A 17,205-nucleotide genomic window follows, 5' to 3' on the forward strand; every position below is an offset into this window, starting at 1 on the left:
TATATTAGTCCATTTCCCTGCCTTATTAAGTCGCTGACTGAAGATGTTATAGAACTTCAGAGCCATAATCTATAAAAGGAGGCTAATAACAGTGCCTAACTCATAGGACTGTTAAAAGGAGTAAAATGAAATTATGTATGTAGAACATTCTGCATTATATCTGGCATACAGCAGATACTCAATAAATATTAACTGCCACTACCATATTTTGAATTTGATTTCTATTCCATTTCAACTTCTAGAATTATTGATGTACAATGTGAGGAGAGTGGTCTCAATTTGCTCTGATCCAAGGATAGAACCTACTTTCTTCACTGAGTCTTTTCATTGCTGTTTGAAAACTTGGAGTTTGGGAAAAGAATCTGCTAAATTAAAAGTATTCAGTCATAGATATTTGACTATAATTGTTTTGCCTTTTATTTGGTCCCAGATGTTAACTTTAGGGATTTAGGTATTTTGTTCCTCATACTAGCATATAGATATTTGTTTGACACTAAATAAAATTGAGATTTCAAGTATTTTCTGTGTATCCACCTCATATATGATCCAGATATGTGAAAATCCTGATAATTTAGCACACCATCTCAGGCCTAGTTTCTTATAGAAAATGCTCTCATATCAAGTTGAGAAAGACATATCACTCAATAAGTTGATTCATTGAATATGAATCCACATTTTGTATTATTTGGGACCCAATACAGTCTCCAAAGATTTGTTGTTTAAGAACAAGGGCTATAGAGATAGCAAAATCCTTTGACACCAGTGCTTTCTAGACACTTGGATTGTATTGTTTTATTTCTCCCCTAAGACAACACTAAATAAACCAATAAATCAGTAAATCAATAGGTACTTAGAGGCTTTTCTGTGTCATGTATTTGTGACTTAAGCTGAGTGCTACGGTAAATAAAACAGCCCCAATAAAATGACTTAAATTCTTAAAAGAAAACTACCATTTTAATTTTAAGAATTCTTACTGCAGAAATTACGACTTAAATGTAAAATATTAGCAATGACCATATTGTAATTCTCACCAAAACTACAGAATTTATCTTTAAATCTCTTACGGAAGCTATTTCTCCTATTTTTCTAGTAGGAATTAAATTAGGAAGATATTAGGAAAATATTAGATGAGGAGGAAACTTTTGAGGTTATTTAGTTCATTCTTTTAAGCAATATAGGAATCTTATCTATAGACAGGCCTAAATCCTGAGGGGTTAGGGGGGCTTCTTTGTCTGGGGACCATTCCTTGCTGTGTTCCCAGAGATTCACCTTGCTTTGCTTACCTTTTTCAAAACTACCGCCTCCTTATTTTGAGGGTTCCTTTCATCTCCCCTAATCTGCCTGTGAAGAATGATGCATTTTATTCAACTATTAACTTGCTTATTGTCCCTAAAATGAGAGCATGGCATGTCTAACTTTTTAAGGGTTCTACTGATAATTACAGCAAGAAAAACAAATGAGGGACTCATGAATAGTTAACAGAGCAATGTTAGAAATTTTCTGAAGTCTGGCGTGCCTGGGTGGCTCAGTTATTTGAGCATCAGGTTCTTGATTTCGGCTCAGGTCATGATCTCAGGGTCTTGAGATGCAGTTGGTGTTGGGCTCTGTGCTCAGCAGGGAGCCCACTTGGGATATTCTCTCTCTCTCTCTCCTCTCTGCCTTTGCCTCTCACTCCCACATTCTCTCTCTCTCTCTCTCTCATATATAAATAAATACATCTTTAAAAAAAGAGAAATTTTCTAAAGTCTTACATAGTTCTCATAGTCCTTGCCTTTTATTCCTGAGGATAAATTTAATAAAACTTTGAACTTTGCTCATTCATTTCTCCTCACATCTAGTCCCCTCATTGCCTAATCCCACAAAATACACAGTTTGTCTAAAGGGAAGCATAAATTGATTAAAAAAAAATAAAGGAAAACAATAAACATTGGTGTTACAGGTTTTTGCTACTGCTGTAGCTTATGATTACAATCAAGTCCATGTAGTAATGTAATCTCATCTACAACCAGGTTGACAGATTTAGAGAGCCGACCAGCTGTTATTTCATGTCAAGTCAAAATACAGATTATCTGACTTCATAACACAAATGAGGTTGCTTTAGAGTATGCATATTAGGGAAGGGTGGAGGTGGGGTCCTTGGAGAATGACATTTCTCAACCAATGGAACCAGCAAATTAAATCTCTCCGAATGAAGTGTGGTTCTCAATGAGTTCACATGCAATGATGTCTGCCATACAGATGCAAATGATTCCTGGGCTTTGAGGAGAGCACTGAAGAATTTTCATGACTCTTGTGAAAGAAGATCAATGATCTCTTTGTGCCCAGCTGCTGTTATAGTTACTGTCACAATTCACTTTACAGAGCTTTCCACTATCAGGTCAAAGGAGGGCTAACCTTCAAGATGCAATCTAACACTTAATGATTGCTCCAGGTAATCGTTGGGAAATATGACCCTGTAGGTCCCAGCCACTTCTTATTTGCAGCTGTGGCCCATAGACTTAAGGTGGAACAATCTTAGCAAAAAGGAAACACAATTATACTCTGGATTAGTTCCCTTTCAAAGAAAATGGTTAGGTCCCGAGAAATCTGGTGAATTCAATTCAAGGCAGTAATCTCCAGACAGACATGTAGATTGAAAAAAAAAATAGAGTATCAATTTTTGGCAAAAGTAACACTATAGCTAATTCATGTATAAAACAATTTTCTGTAACCTGAGTCCTATTTTCCAAGTGATTTCATTTTGAAATCAGACATGGGACTCCATGGTAATAAGGGAAAGTAGATGGTCTCCAAATTAGTTTTTAATTCAAAACTTTTGGAGAAACGCGGGGTTATTGGGATAATGGTCAGGACCTTAATGTGCTCGCAGGTACTTTTGTAGGATTTATCCATCCCTGGGAGCCTCTCCTCCTTCCTCAGTGTAGGACTGAAAATGTCTGACTCCCTTTTTTCAGCTCTCACTACCGAGCTGCTCCACTTGCTACTTCTGAGAGAATATTTGCAATGTGTCACAGATCTGGGCTGCAGTATCACTGTCCAGCCACAGGGGTTAGCAGCCAAAACCAATGAACATTTCTCAGTCCCAGGTCTTAGCTGATGTCAAACAAACGAAACCTACTTTCGTCAATTTCATGAATTCAATATTCTGTGTAACTGGTTTAGTTGAAACAAGAGTCATCATAAAAGATTAATAGGGGAGCGAAGAGAACAAGGGAAGTGACGAGAAAGAAAAGGGCCAAAATCCTTTTCTACTAAGGGACTTGCTTGAATGATGGTGAACACAAAAACTTCCAGGGAAAAATGTACATTTATGTCACTCAAGCTGTGATACAGATGACAGGCAGATTTTTATTGGCTGTGATCATTCAGCAACTTTTAGGGACTCCCCAAACTACTCGGTCAGGCATTCAAGTCCTTCAAAGTAAGGCCCTACCCATTCTGAGCACTGTCTCTTACCAAGCACCAGCTTGTACTCTACCCCAACACTTTTCAAACTTTAATGTGCACACATGTTCTCAAGGGAGCTTGTTAAAATGCAGATACTAAAAATAATAATAATAAAATGCAGATTCTGTTTTAAAAAGTCTGGGTTGTGGGGGCGCCCGGGTGGCTCAGTGGGTTAAGCCTCTGCCTCCGGCTCTGGTCCTGATCTCAGGGTCCTGGGATTGAGCCCCACATGGGGCTCTCTGCTCAGCAGGGGAGCCTGCATCCTCCTCTCTCTCTGCCTGTCTCTCTGCCTGCTTGTGATCTCTGTCTGTCAAATAAATAAATAAATAAAAATCTTAAAAAAAAAAAAAGTCTGGGTTGTGGACTGCTTTGCTAACAAGTCCCAGATAATGCTGATGATCCTGCTGGTGTGGGGAATCACACTTTGAGCAGAAAAGACTGACATACACACACAAAAAAAGAAAAAAAAAAGAAAAGACTGACACTCTAGCAAAATGGGACTACCTGGTGTTCAATGAATCGTCCATTACTTTCTTATCTCCACACCTTTAGTTCACACTGCTCCACCACATACTTCTTGATTTCCAGACTTCAAAACACTATCCTTCTCTGATGGTTTGTCTCAGATGCTATTTGCATCATGATGCTCTTCCTTATCCACTTTCACCCAACCCATTACATATACAGCAATGGAGCGGGGCTACCAGGGGATCAACCATTCATTGGCTGTTAAGAACAGGGGGCACCTGGGTGGCTCAGTGGGTTAAGCCTCTGCCTTTAGCTCCGGTCATGATCCCGGGGTCCTGGGATCGAGCCCTGCATCGGGCTCTCTGCTCAGCAGGGAGCCTGCTTCCCCTCCTCTCTCTCTCTCTGCCTGCCTCTCTGCCTACTTGTGATCTCTCTCTCTGTCAAATAAATAAATAAAATCTTTAAAAAAAAAGAATGCTTTACAAACTTAAATGCTTTACAAACATGATCTTTTAGTTTTATTTTTAGTTATTATTCCCATTTTACAACAAAGAAAGGAAAACTTGCAGAGTTTAAATTTCCCAAGGTCATATAGCTAATAATATACCAAGGAACTTGGGCTTTTTTTCTTTTTAATTCTAAAACACTGTTCTGGTTCTCCTCAGATCTTATCTGCATTTTTCATATGCCTTTTAGAGCATACCTTGCTTTATAGTTCTTTGAGTATTTGTCTTATCCTCCCTTCTCTCCTGCCTTACCCACTGTCACTAGATTGCAAATTGCTTTAACACACACTTTACATCCCAGTCATTGTTAAAATCTCCTCCTCCATGATGCTCCGCACGATGGCTTGTACAATGTCATAGCACTCCAGAAATGCATGTTAAACTGAACTCAGCTACAACCTGGGTACCACAGTCCTGTTTCCCACCATGGATGCCAACCATCCTGCTTCTGGGGCTGTCATGAAGGAAAGAAGGAAGTATGGTTTTTGGGTTCCTTCAGCGTTCCTGGTATCCCCTCTATCCTAGGATGCCTGAAGACTCTTTGGGGAGTGGTGTAGATGATCATACACTCTACCCCTAATCTTGATTCTGCATAACCTCATTCTCCCTTTCCAAAGGCAAAACTGTCCTTCCACTAAGACCCTTATATGAGAAAACACTATAAAAGAAACTGCATATATGGATATTTTCTTAAGAGTTCTATGTACGCCAGGTTACAGATTCCTGCTTTACAAACTACAGCCAAGAAAAGGCAATTCCTAGAGATGTGCTGTCCACCACAGTAGCCATTAGCCACGGGACCATACAACTATTTAAATCTAAGTTTAGACGAAATGAGATGAAAAGTTCAGTTTATGGGCAGGAGCACTAAGCCACATTTCAAGTGCTCAGTAGCCATATGCACCTAGTGGCTACTGTAGTAGTAAGCACAGTGCGGAATATTTCCATCATCATAGAAAATTTTACTGGATGGTGCTGCTCTAGAATAGACCAGGATTCAAACCCACACCTGCTAGTTACTAGGTGTATCATTTACAAGAGGTATAAAGCAAGTCCCTTGATCTGAGACTGCTTCTGCACCGTAAAATGGGAATAATGCCCATTCCTATAGGGAAGTGAGGAAAATTCAATGAGAGAATGTATATTTAGGGTCTAGCACATATTAGACACTAAATAAGCATATAGCTCCCTTCTTCTAGTCTAATCGAGGGTTTATATGAATTTGTCTCAAAAATGGAATAAGAAAGTTTGAGTGGCTGGCTCTTTAGGTCCCCAGGCCGCATCCTATTTACAGTTTGGGAGATGCTAGCTCTGCATCCATTTTATAACCCTCTTTTTCTTTCAGATAATACACAACCATCAAGGTAAAACATTAATAAATAATGCTGGGAATAGTCACTGATGGCTCTTTGCTTGTACTATTTTTAGGAGAGACGACCATATTTGTCACCTTGAACTTTCCAACATAAAAGAACCACACTTTAGCCTTACAACTGAAATGCCTCCTTTCGAAGCTTTAATCAGTGATGTTTCAGCTGGCTACTATATTATGAGAACATTTCAAACAGTGACATGAGAGCTGGAATGGAGAAGGACGATTTCTCTCCAAATCCATATTTTCCTATGCTCAGAATGTTCTCTGTGTTTTTCCTGTGGGACTGACATGTCTCAGGGCTAGTAAAGGTGAATTATTCCAGAAAGTCTGAACTAAATCTGTTAAGGTGCTTGAGTTCCATGAGCAGGAAAGCAAAATATATATTTCCAACTTCAAGAAGAAGAATGCTTCAGGATTCTGTTCCCCTATACAATTTAAGGGTTGGGAAACACAGCAAAATCACATTCCTCGATGAAAACTATAAGAGTGGGTTAGCATAAGAATGGCCATCCTGAACGACGGGAAGCCATTTTACCGAGCGTCCCTAACAGGCGGACACTGTGTATGAGACTTGAGATAAGAGGAACTAGCTAAAACCTGAAAAAAAAACTTAGTCATACATCACCAGAGCAGTTAGGCGGTGGCGCCACAGGGACCAGATGTTAATGAAAAACAAATAGTTAACTTGCAGAGATAAAAAGTTCAAAAAAATGTTGATTTGATAGAACAGTTCAAAGTGACAGATGGTAGGCGATTTATCATCTTCCTTAGGATAAAGTCTGGCAGTCTTCAGAGGAACTCAGAAGAAAAAGTCTTGTTTTCCTGTAGTTTAGCCCAGGGAACAGTTACAGCAACCACCCTTCTCTCCACATCTTAGAGGGTAGGGATTAGAAAGATGGTGATTCATCAGTGCCTACTTTGAGCTGGCTCTAGGCCATGCTATAATTCCTGTTGACCAATTTTCCACTTGAATGACAGCAAAAGGGCGGGTTCCCAACAGGCTGACCATTAGGTTATCTGTTTAATACTTGCCTGAGAATGTGCCCAGAGGCACTGTATTATGGGTGTCTCTGTCTAAATAAAATAAATAATTGCAGATTTCAGAGCCTGAGGACAGAGAGTTGTTCTGGTATTGAAACTGGAGTCTATCTTGTCAGATCTGTAATGTGGTCTTCCCTTCAGGCTGATTGATTTCATAAAGCTGAGGTAATTATCAAAAACAAGCACAGTTCTCCCTGTAGAAACCACTGGGCTGGTTTTGAAAACTAGCAAGTCAGCTGGATCTGGTCAAGGGCCTCAGCTGAGCCAACCCTTTCAGTAGGAACAGTTACTAAACACAGAGTACACCAATTTGTTCTAACAGATTTTTAAGACACCAGTAAATACGTTGTAAACAAGGTTCAGCAAAATAATTTCACATGCTGTAAGTCAGTGAAAATCGAAGTAGCAGTCAGATAAATCTGCATTTCAGTGCTGGATGCTTTAGAGGGGAGAGTGAGAGCTGGACTGGTCTTTGCAGAGTTAATTTTATCAATTAATGCTAGAAGGATATTGGTATCCTTCAAGACTGAGGCACTGCATGAATAACATTTTTTATCTTTGTTTTCTCTAAAATGTACACACTAATTTCATTGGATTTCCTTTTTTCATTTCATTTAGCCTTCATTAACTATTTATCCAATCACTGTGCTACAATTTTAATTGCCTTCTAATTAACCAATGATGGGTTTATGATTTAGCATTCCCTAAAGATAATACAGTAAATCTTCATTCACACGTTCAAAAGATGTTATCCTCCCTTCTTCCCTCCCCAACCCCATTAATTTTGCTATACTATATCACTACTGTTCTGGAGTTATGCTTACTGCACTCCTAATATTTGATCCTCCTTTGGATTAGTGTTTTCAAGAATGTATGAACAACAACTCTGCATAAGCTGCAAAATTAAACACACAGGAGAAAACAGATTTCTGTAACATGATAATTCATCTTTTATAGATCCATAGCTTCACTATAACAATGCCACCTGAGGAGTATCAGGGTGTCAACAGTGATTAGCTCCTTTAGAGATGTCCCTGGGCTGAAGTCAAACCTACTACTGAGGCAAAAGCTAGAATCTACTCCTTGAGAAGATAACATGACTCTAAAGGAAAAAGCCTGCAAAGAAGAACTAATCTGTATTTGAAACAAGTCTTACTTGTTGTTGTATGAAAGAATAAGCAGGATCTTAATTTTGCTCCAGCCTGGAGTCTGAGATATTCAATGTGTATTGCAATGACTGAATCTATGAAATAGTATTGACAGATAGTCTCTTCTCATTCATCGAATTCATTCAAACAATTCTGTGTGCTGGGCAGCGTGCTAGGCCCTAGCATTTCAGGACTCAATAAGACACAGTTTCTTTCCTCAAAAAGATTACAATCAGAAAGGAAGGCAGATAAATAAACGGGAAATCTGGCCCAAATCACTACATCAGCTTTGTCTCTTGCTACTTTCCACAAATACTCTTTGCTTCATTCATACCAAACTTTTCAAATTCCTCAAACATGCTATGCCTTTTCACATCTGTGCTTCTTTTTTTTAAAGTTGCTTTACTGGGTAATAACACAACATAAAATCTATACCACAATTTTAAGTGTACAGTACTGGATTTTTAACTACAGGCATGATGTTATACAACAAATCTCTAGAATTTGTTCATCTTGTGTGATTCAAACTTCAGGCCAATTGATTAGCAATTTTCCATTCCTCCTGCCCCTCAGCCACTGGTGACCACCATTCTGTACTGATTCTATGAGTTCAACTATTCTAGATACTTCGTGTAAGTGGAATCATGGAAGATTTATCCTTCTGTGACAGGCTTATTTCACTTAGCATAATGTCTTCAAGGTTCATCCATGTTCTTACATTCTATAGGATTTCCTTTATATGGCTGAATTATATTCCATGGTATGTACATCCTACTTTTTTTAAAGATTTTATTTATTTATTTGACAGACAGAGATCACAAGTAGGCAGAGAGGCAGGCAGAGAGAGAGGAAGGGAAGCAGGCTCCCCGCTGAGCAGAGAGCCCGATGTGGGGCTCGATCCCAGGACCCTGGGATCAATACCTGAGCCGAAGGCAGAGGCTTTAACCCACTGGCCACCCAGGTGCCCCATCCTACTATTTTTAATCTATTTATCTGTCAGATATTTAGGTAATTTCCACATTATGGCTATCGTAGATATTAGATATCGTAACTATTAGCTGGTGCTAATATCTTTTTGAGATTCTGATTTCAATTCTTTGGGATAAATACCTAGACATGGGATTGCTGGATCATATAGTAGTTCTATTTCTAATTTTTTGAGGAACCTCCATATATTTTCCATAGCAGCTGTACCATTTCCAATTCCCACCAACATTATATAAGGGTTCTAATTACTCCACATCCTTGCCAACACTTTTCATTTTTTTAACAGTCATCCTCACAAGTGTGAGGTGATATCCACTATAGTTTTGATTTGCATTTCTCTGACAGTAGAGACATTAAGCATCTTTTCATTTACATGTTGGCCATTTGTGCATCTTCTTTGCAGAAGTGTCAATTCAAGTCTTTAGCCTTTTTTAAAAACTGGGTTATTAAGGTTTTTTTTCTATTGAGTTGTAGGAGCTCTTCATATATTCTGGGGATTAGCCCTTTATGTTTTCTCCCATTTAGTAGGCTGCCTTTTCACTCTGTTGATTGTTTCCTTTCTGAAGTTTTTTAGTTTAATGTGGTACCACTTGTCTGTTTTTGCTTTTGTTGCCTATGATTTTGGTGTCATATCATTAAATCACAGCCAAGACCAATGTCATAAAGCTTTTGTACTTATGTTTTCTTCTAGGAATTGTAGTTTAAAATTTTATATTTAAATATTTAACATATTTTGAGTTGATTTTTGTGTATGTGTAAGATAAGGGTCTAATTCATTCTTTGCATGCGGGTATCAGTTTTCTCAACACCATTTACTGAAGAGAATCTTTTCCTCATTGTACATTCTTTGCACCCTTGTTGGTGTTCAATGGACACTCTATGCATGGATTTGTTTCTGGGTTCTCTTTTCTGTGCTCTGTACATACCATTCCCTTTGCTTGAACTATAATTGTCCCTTTTTCCACCCGGAGAGCTTTTATTCATCCTTCAAAACCTTGATGAAATGTTACCTCTTCAGTGAAATGTTTCTTAACTCCCAAAAGCTCACCCCACAGAAATACACAGTACCTTTCTACCAGAGCACTTATTAGGACCTTGGGGTTCCTCCTGGGTGTTTGTGGGTTGCTGTGTATTATGGGTGGAAGGTTGCCAAGATCTGATCTGTGCCTTAGAAAGCTTACATTTATGGCAGAATGAAGGATGCAGTGGAGGTGAGAAGTTACCAGAGGTAGAGAGACCAGTTAGAACACCAGAGTGACATGGTGGAGAGATGACAGTAATATTATTTCAGACAGTGGGAATGCATGGGGGAAAAAATGAGTGGATTTCAGGATATTCATGAAGTAGAATACTCTGGATTTGGTGTCTAATTAGATCTGGGAGTTGAGGGGAAGAACGGAGTACAAGATGACTCCATTTTAAAGCTCTTAAATCTCAGTCTTGAAAATCATGCAAGTTTTGTGGGCTTCAGTATGAGAAAAAGCACAATCCATTGGAAGCATATCCACAAAGCTGTGCTGAAAATAAAACCACTTCCAATCTCTATTTACCATGAAATAAAGGCTGCCAGGGAATGCCAGCAAATGGCTTATACTTGACCTTTACTATGTATCCTTAACAAAGCCTGTCAAAAGATATCAATTCATCCAGAAAATATAAAGCAGAAAAGTCTAAGAGTCAGGATAACATACTATTGGGCTAAGGAGAGAGAAAAACATTTTAATAATAGCTCTCAGACTTGGTTTATTTTGTCCACAACATTCACTGACAAAGTGTATTTGAAGGTCAGGAAGACAATAAATTCCTTCCATTCTTCCCTTCATATTTCTCTTTCTTCTCCTCCCAAAAGAACTCCTCAAAATGGTTTTATTAGAAAATCTTGCATTTTAATAGCAGTTGTCTGTTGGCTATTATAGTATGTTGGATTAAGCGGATGTTTCTCCTTTAACAACACTCAAAGAAAACTTGGAAAAATTAATGCTATGTTGTTTTTCACTCTGCCACAGAATATAGCAATGTAATTGTCTCCTGGAGAAGAAGCACTCTAATCATCTTTAACTTTAAGGTAAATTCATTTCAGAAAGATGCTTTGAGACAAACAACTGACAGAGTAAGTCAGGGTTTCTAGGAAATTGTGAAGTGATGGATTGCATTAAAAGAGTCCTATAGCCGAATTCAGTTCCATGAACGGTTCAGCTTAAGAATTTCTCTGGGGGCGCCTGGGTGGCTCAGTGGGTTAAGCCTCTGCCTTCGGCTCAGGTCATGATCTCAGGGTCCTGAAATCGAGCCCCACATCAGGCTCTCTGCTTGGTGGGGAGCCTGCTTCCACCCCATCCCCCCGCCTGCCTCACTGCCTACTTGTAATCTCTGTCAAATAAATAAATAAAATCTTTAAAAAAAAAAATTTCTCTGCAACAAAAGAGCACTACATGGAAATTAAAGTTCTGTTACTTCATGAGGTAAAGGCCTTAAACACTGCACAGATCCTTAGCACCTAAGAGTTCTAGGCACCCCAGAGGCAGCAAATGGAGAGTCCAATTATTCTGATTACACTATAGAGGAATCTGTTGTACCAGGTGAAGCTAGAGTGTGAAAGCACAGCAACTTTCTAAAACTGCCTTTAAGAAGAATCCAGGATTGGAATAGACCCAAACATCCTTTCAGTCCAAATGACATTCCTGAGATCTTGGAATGGGTTACTTTGATTTAACAGATCATTCCAACTTGTATTTTGTCCCTAACTGAATCCATTTCCATCTCCCATTAGGTTCTTTTTGTTGTTATTTTCTGGGGAAAGGCATTTTTTGAAGACAGATGTGGATGGATAAATTTATAGCCTTGGTATATTTACAGGCTCAGAGTTTCCTAGAAATTGCACACTTGCGTAGGACGATGGTGGAAAGAAGAAACAGAATAGCAATGAACTAAGGCCATGAATATCTAACCAAGTAGCCCAGCTTCCTGGGCAGATGCCAAGCATGACCATATAGTTGCAGTGCATTAAACCAACTCTATTTAGGAGTCCTCCCTTTGGGCTCCTAAAAGGCAACTGTTTTCTCTGATACACATGTGACCCAAATCAGGTTTGCCACAAAGTGAACAATGTCAAAAGAAGCTCCCATATTCCTTTGTTTTTCAGCAAGCACTTTCTGTCTTGACCCAGTCCCTAACCTCACAGATTTGTTAGGAGTGTCCCAGGAAAGATCAAGACTTTGCAGTGCATCTCATTTCTGGCTACGTATTAAAGTTACCTGGAGAACTTTAAAAAAAAAAAATATCAACACCTGAGCCCTACCCCCAATAAATCTGATTTAATTGGTCTGGGTGGGACCTTAGGATCTAGTTTTTAAAAGATGCCAAGTGATTATAATGTGCAACCAGGACTGAAAACCACTGCTATAAACGGAGAAAATGAGTATATGCTGACCAAAGTGTGTTTGTTTTTTTAGATAAAATCAGGCAACACTTAGAGGGTAAGTTCATTTACTCATTATCTACAATATGTAGAATACTGCATTGGTTGTGTGGTATAAATTGGTTAGACCTAAATTTGTCCATTTTATGATGCTTCTATGGAAAAAGATGGAAAGAAAGATTAGAAGGGTTGCTGGCAAAAACAAAAAGAAATGGAAGTCTTGGAAAAATTTTAGGCAAGTATAATTACGGGACTACATTCCTTTCCTTGCTCCAGGAGATACCAGCTAAAATAATTCAAAATATTGTGTCTCTCTTCTTATCCCCAGAGAAAGAGTCCAAACAACCTAGGGGATTGGCTTCAAATCTTACAACCCTTGGGACTGCAGGCCAGTCACCACTGCCCTCAAGTAGATCATTCTTTTTACTTAACTATATGTACGATGTCATGAAGAATGCTGGGAAGCACTGTGTCTAAACTACAACTACTGTTAATAAAATCAGGCTACAATGTGGTTTGCCTATGTCACCTGCAATCTCAGTGATTCTTCAGTGATAAAACTGGAACTTTAAGAAGGATCTGTTAACGGGCGCCTGGGTGGCACAATCGGTTAAGCATCCAACTCTTGGTTTCGATTTAGGTTGTGATCTCTGGGTTGTGGGATAGAACCCCACATCAGGCTCCATGCTCAGCAGGGAATCTGCTTGAGGATTTCTCTCCCTCTGCCCCTCCCCATCATGCATATTCTCCCTCTCTCTCTCTCTAATAAATAAGTAAGTCTTAAAAAAAAAAAAAGAACTGTCTGGTAAAATGTGAAAAACGCAAAGGAGGCAGTTAGGTAGAGTGGAAGAACAGGTCATAAAGACAGAGGCCATGGTGTCTGCTCTTCCATCAACTCAGTTGGCAAATGGGCAAGTCGTTCTTTGTGAAGGTTTCCTCATCTAAAAAATGAGAGTAGAACCATGTGATTGGCAAGCTCTGAGTTTAAGGTAAAACAAAAGCAAAAATGTAGCTGGAAGACATTAATAAAAACTTGATATAAAACTCAGTAATGGAGTAAAAAAATCAGAGAGGAGGGAGGTCTAGAAGAATGCTGTCCTAGTACCCCCAACTCAAAACTTATTTAACAGTCAATAAATGCTTTGAAAGTAATACTGTTAAGGCACCCTGAAAAAAACCCAAAGCATTTCTAACACTACTCCCAAAAACTCTCCTTAAGAATTTTTCCAATTATAAACCAGAACTTGTAAGGAAGTCCAGAAAAGTTGTTTTTTTTTTTTAAAAAGATGTTTAAATACCAATACATCTTCTAAGTAACTTGTTATCGGTTATTATTATTTAGAGCACGTGTACTGCAAAACTCAGAATAAGAATCTAATGCCAAAATGATAAAGGCATGTCCAGCATGTCAGGAATAAATTACCCTAATTGGACCAAAGCGTTGCTCACATATGAGACATTTCAAAAAATAATGATGTAATGACAAAAATTTTCATCTGTCTCTGCCAGAGTTATAGGGACTGCTATTAAATCTAAGCATGGTATTTGTGTGCACATAAGAGCAGGCAACAACTACAATCTGGAGATATTTTAAAGTTAATCTTTTTTATTGATTAGTATTGTTATACAGCAATGAGCATTCAGAAAAAAACCTAATCACTGTGCATTATGCAACAATCAGACAAAATACTCCTAATCCTCTGTCATTCTTTTTCCTTGGCCCCCGGGTACTCATTAAAGGTTAATTTATTTAAATCTCTCAAACATTCATTTCAATCTACTTTAATAAACTAATGAATCTTTGGAACTTTGCCTAATCAGCTTATGTTTTCTATTTTAATACATCTACAAAATGTCTTTTTTCTAAGCTCATTCTTAATAGCTGTCTTCCTTCTTGGAGTTTGGATTGTGTTTCAGTAACAACCAGATTTGAGCACTTGGTGACACACTTAAAACCTCATCCAACACACAAAGAATGGCTGTGGCTTGCCTATTGCGCTTAAATGTAGTTACATTTTAAAGGACAGTGAATTCATTTATGTTTTAATAGAATAATAAGCCTCCAAATTGAAATGGTTATTTTACAGTTTAGTGGGAGTGACACTTATATTAAAGCAAAGCTTCTAACAACTTTGGTGCTTGTCAAATGCTATGAGGGCCTATCAATGAAACAACTTGATTCTGGTCACTGAAGACCAGAGAAATGCATGGTATATGCCACGTAGATTGGCAAATATAAATAAAGCCTAGATATATAAAGAGAAATCTTCAAAAGAGTACTACCATCTAAGCGGATCGTAAACTTATACCTTACAATCTGTTCAACAATTAAATGTAAATACATTTTATTTAATGGTAATGTTCAGGAATGTTTTTCTTAAAAGATTTTATTTATGTATGTATTTAAGAGAGAGAGAATGGGGGAGGAGCAGAGGGAGGGGAGAGAGAAAGAATCTGAAGCAGACTCTGAGCTCAGCATGGAGCTCGCTGTAGAACTCGATCTCATGACCCTGAGATCATGACCTGAGCCAAAATCAGGAGTTGGATGCTTAACCAACTGAGCCACCCAGGCACCCCAGGAATCTTCTATATAACCATCTTTAAGTTGAATGTTCTCAGGGTGGTAGCCAACATTCAGGGACTACACTCCACATTCTACACCAGAATGTCAGAAACCAAAGCCTTGGAACACTATAACATTATTTCTAATGCTTTCCCTAACAATAAATGACATTATTATAGAATTTTATACTTACCAAGTACTTCCACAACGTCCCTGTGATGAAGAAAAGGGTTAATGTCCTTGGTTTGTAGATGAGAAAACTGTATTTCAGGGAAGCTTCAGTGATTTACCCAAAGTTATAATGAATATGGAGAGGGGCTGGAACCCACATCTTCTGGCTACATATCCTTTCCCTTGTAGTATGCTACCTTCCTTATAGGGTTTATACGGGATTAAAGTTTTTATTGATGGATAGATCACCACCAGTGAAAGAAAAAGTGTAAATGCTTCCTCCAAGATGTTTTGGTAGAAAATAAATCAAATTGATTTAAAAAAATTAATTATGATAAACTATTCAACATAACTTTTATCTTCATAATACAGTATTTCAATGGAGTGTAGAAGAGCTAGACTTCTTAATTTTAAGTTTCATTTTCATTTTACATATAAATTAATAAAAATAATAAATGTATTTTCCACCCTTGGTCTAAATTTCAATTACTTCAATATCTAGTGTAAATTGATGCTTGACTGGGGCACCTGGGTGGCTCAGTGGGTTAAGCCTCTGCCTTCAGCTCAGGTCATGATCTCAGGGTCCTGGGATCGAGCCCCACATAGGGCTCTCTGCTCAGCAGGGAGCCTGCTCCCCGCCCCCACACCCCACCCCACCTCTCTGCCTACTTGTGATCTCTTTCTCTCTGTCAAATAAGTAAATAAATAAAATCTTTAAAAAAAATTGATGCTTGACTCTCAAGATACACTGCTAAAGGTTTTCAAGTTGTTGTCTCTGCTTTCCCAAACAGTAATGCCAAGGAGTTACCTTTTGGAGTTTATTGTTCATTCATTACTCATCTGTCCAACCATTCACTCAGCCCATTATACAAATGACATCTGTGGAATGCCTACTTTGAGCCAAGCAACAAGATAGATATGGACTCTGCCTGAAGTTCCTGCTATTGCCTCATTTCTTGAGACTAAGAACTCCTTGAAGACAGGACTGTTATTCTGTTCAGAATATATCCAGTTCTATTTGCAAAAAATCACTTAAATACTTTTTTGACAGTAAGATTTCTGACTTACCCTGTTGCCCACATGCCCCTCCAGACATATGGGAGTTAGGGGAAGAAACAGCAGTCTGCTTATCAAGTCTGACCTTTGGATAATGACTACAGTTCTCCCATCTGAGCTTGCTGCCGTTCTGCCTTGTGGTCAACAAAATGATTAGGCTAAAAATGGCAATATATCTGTGCTGTTTCCCAGAAATCTTCTAAAAAACTACATTTTTAAAAAATGATTGCTTCTGCCCCTCAGCACAGTGGCAAACTGTATCACCAAATGTACTGTCTTGTCTGATTCAATGAGAAGTTGGAGCTTATTGACAAAATGTAGATAAATTCGAAAAAGCCTCAAAAGCAAGAATTTCCATACTGTTATCATTAAATAAATACTTGACTTTCTTAGGTTAACAATAATAACTTATATTCAGAGATTGCCTTTACCTTTTTTTGAAGTTATTATTTTAATTCCAATTAGTTAACATACAGTATTATATTAGCTTCAGATGTACAACATAGTGATTTAATAATTCCATACATCACCTTGTGCTCACCATGACAAGTACACTCCTTAATCCCCACCACCTATTTAACTCATTCCCAACCCCCACACCTCCCCTCTGGTAACCATCATTTTCTTCTCTATAATTAAGAGTCTGTTTCTGGGTTTGTCTCTCTCCCTCTCTCTTATCCCCCCCGCCCCTTTTTGTTGTTTCTTAAGTTCCACATATGACTGAAATCATATGGTATTTTTCTCTAACTTATTTCACTAAGCAGTATATACTAACTCCATCCATGTTGTGACAAATGGCAAGTTTTCATTCTTTTTATCGCTGAGTAATATTCCATTGTATATATACACCACATCTTAATCCATTCATCAATCACTGGATGCTTGGGTTGCTTCCATATAGTGGCTATTGTAAATAATGCTTGCTATAAACATGGGGATGCATGTCCCTTTGAATTGGTGTTTTTGTATTCTTTGGGTAAATACCCAGTAGTGTGATTGCTGGATCATAGGGCAGTTCTATTTTTAAC

The 17,205-nt window shown here is 38.3% G+C and overlaps 1 protein-coding gene across 2 annotated transcripts in view; it reads right to left on the reverse strand.

Annotated features, from left to right (window-relative positions):
• ENOX2 (ecto-NOX disulfide-thiol exchanger 2) overlaps positions 1–17,205 on the reverse strand; it is a 261,275-nt gene that overhangs the window by 157,701 nt on the left and 86,369 nt on the right. The gene's annotated exons all lie outside the window — the stretch shown is intronic.

This window comes from Lontra canadensis, unplaced genomic scaffold, assembly GCF_010015895.1.
Source record: "Lontra canadensis isolate GAN:19392208 unplaced genomic scaffold, GSC_riverotter_1.0 scaffold138, whole genome shotgun sequence".
Classification (NCBI taxonomy): Eukaryota; Metazoa; Chordata; class Mammalia; order Carnivora; family Mustelidae; genus Lontra; species Lontra canadensis.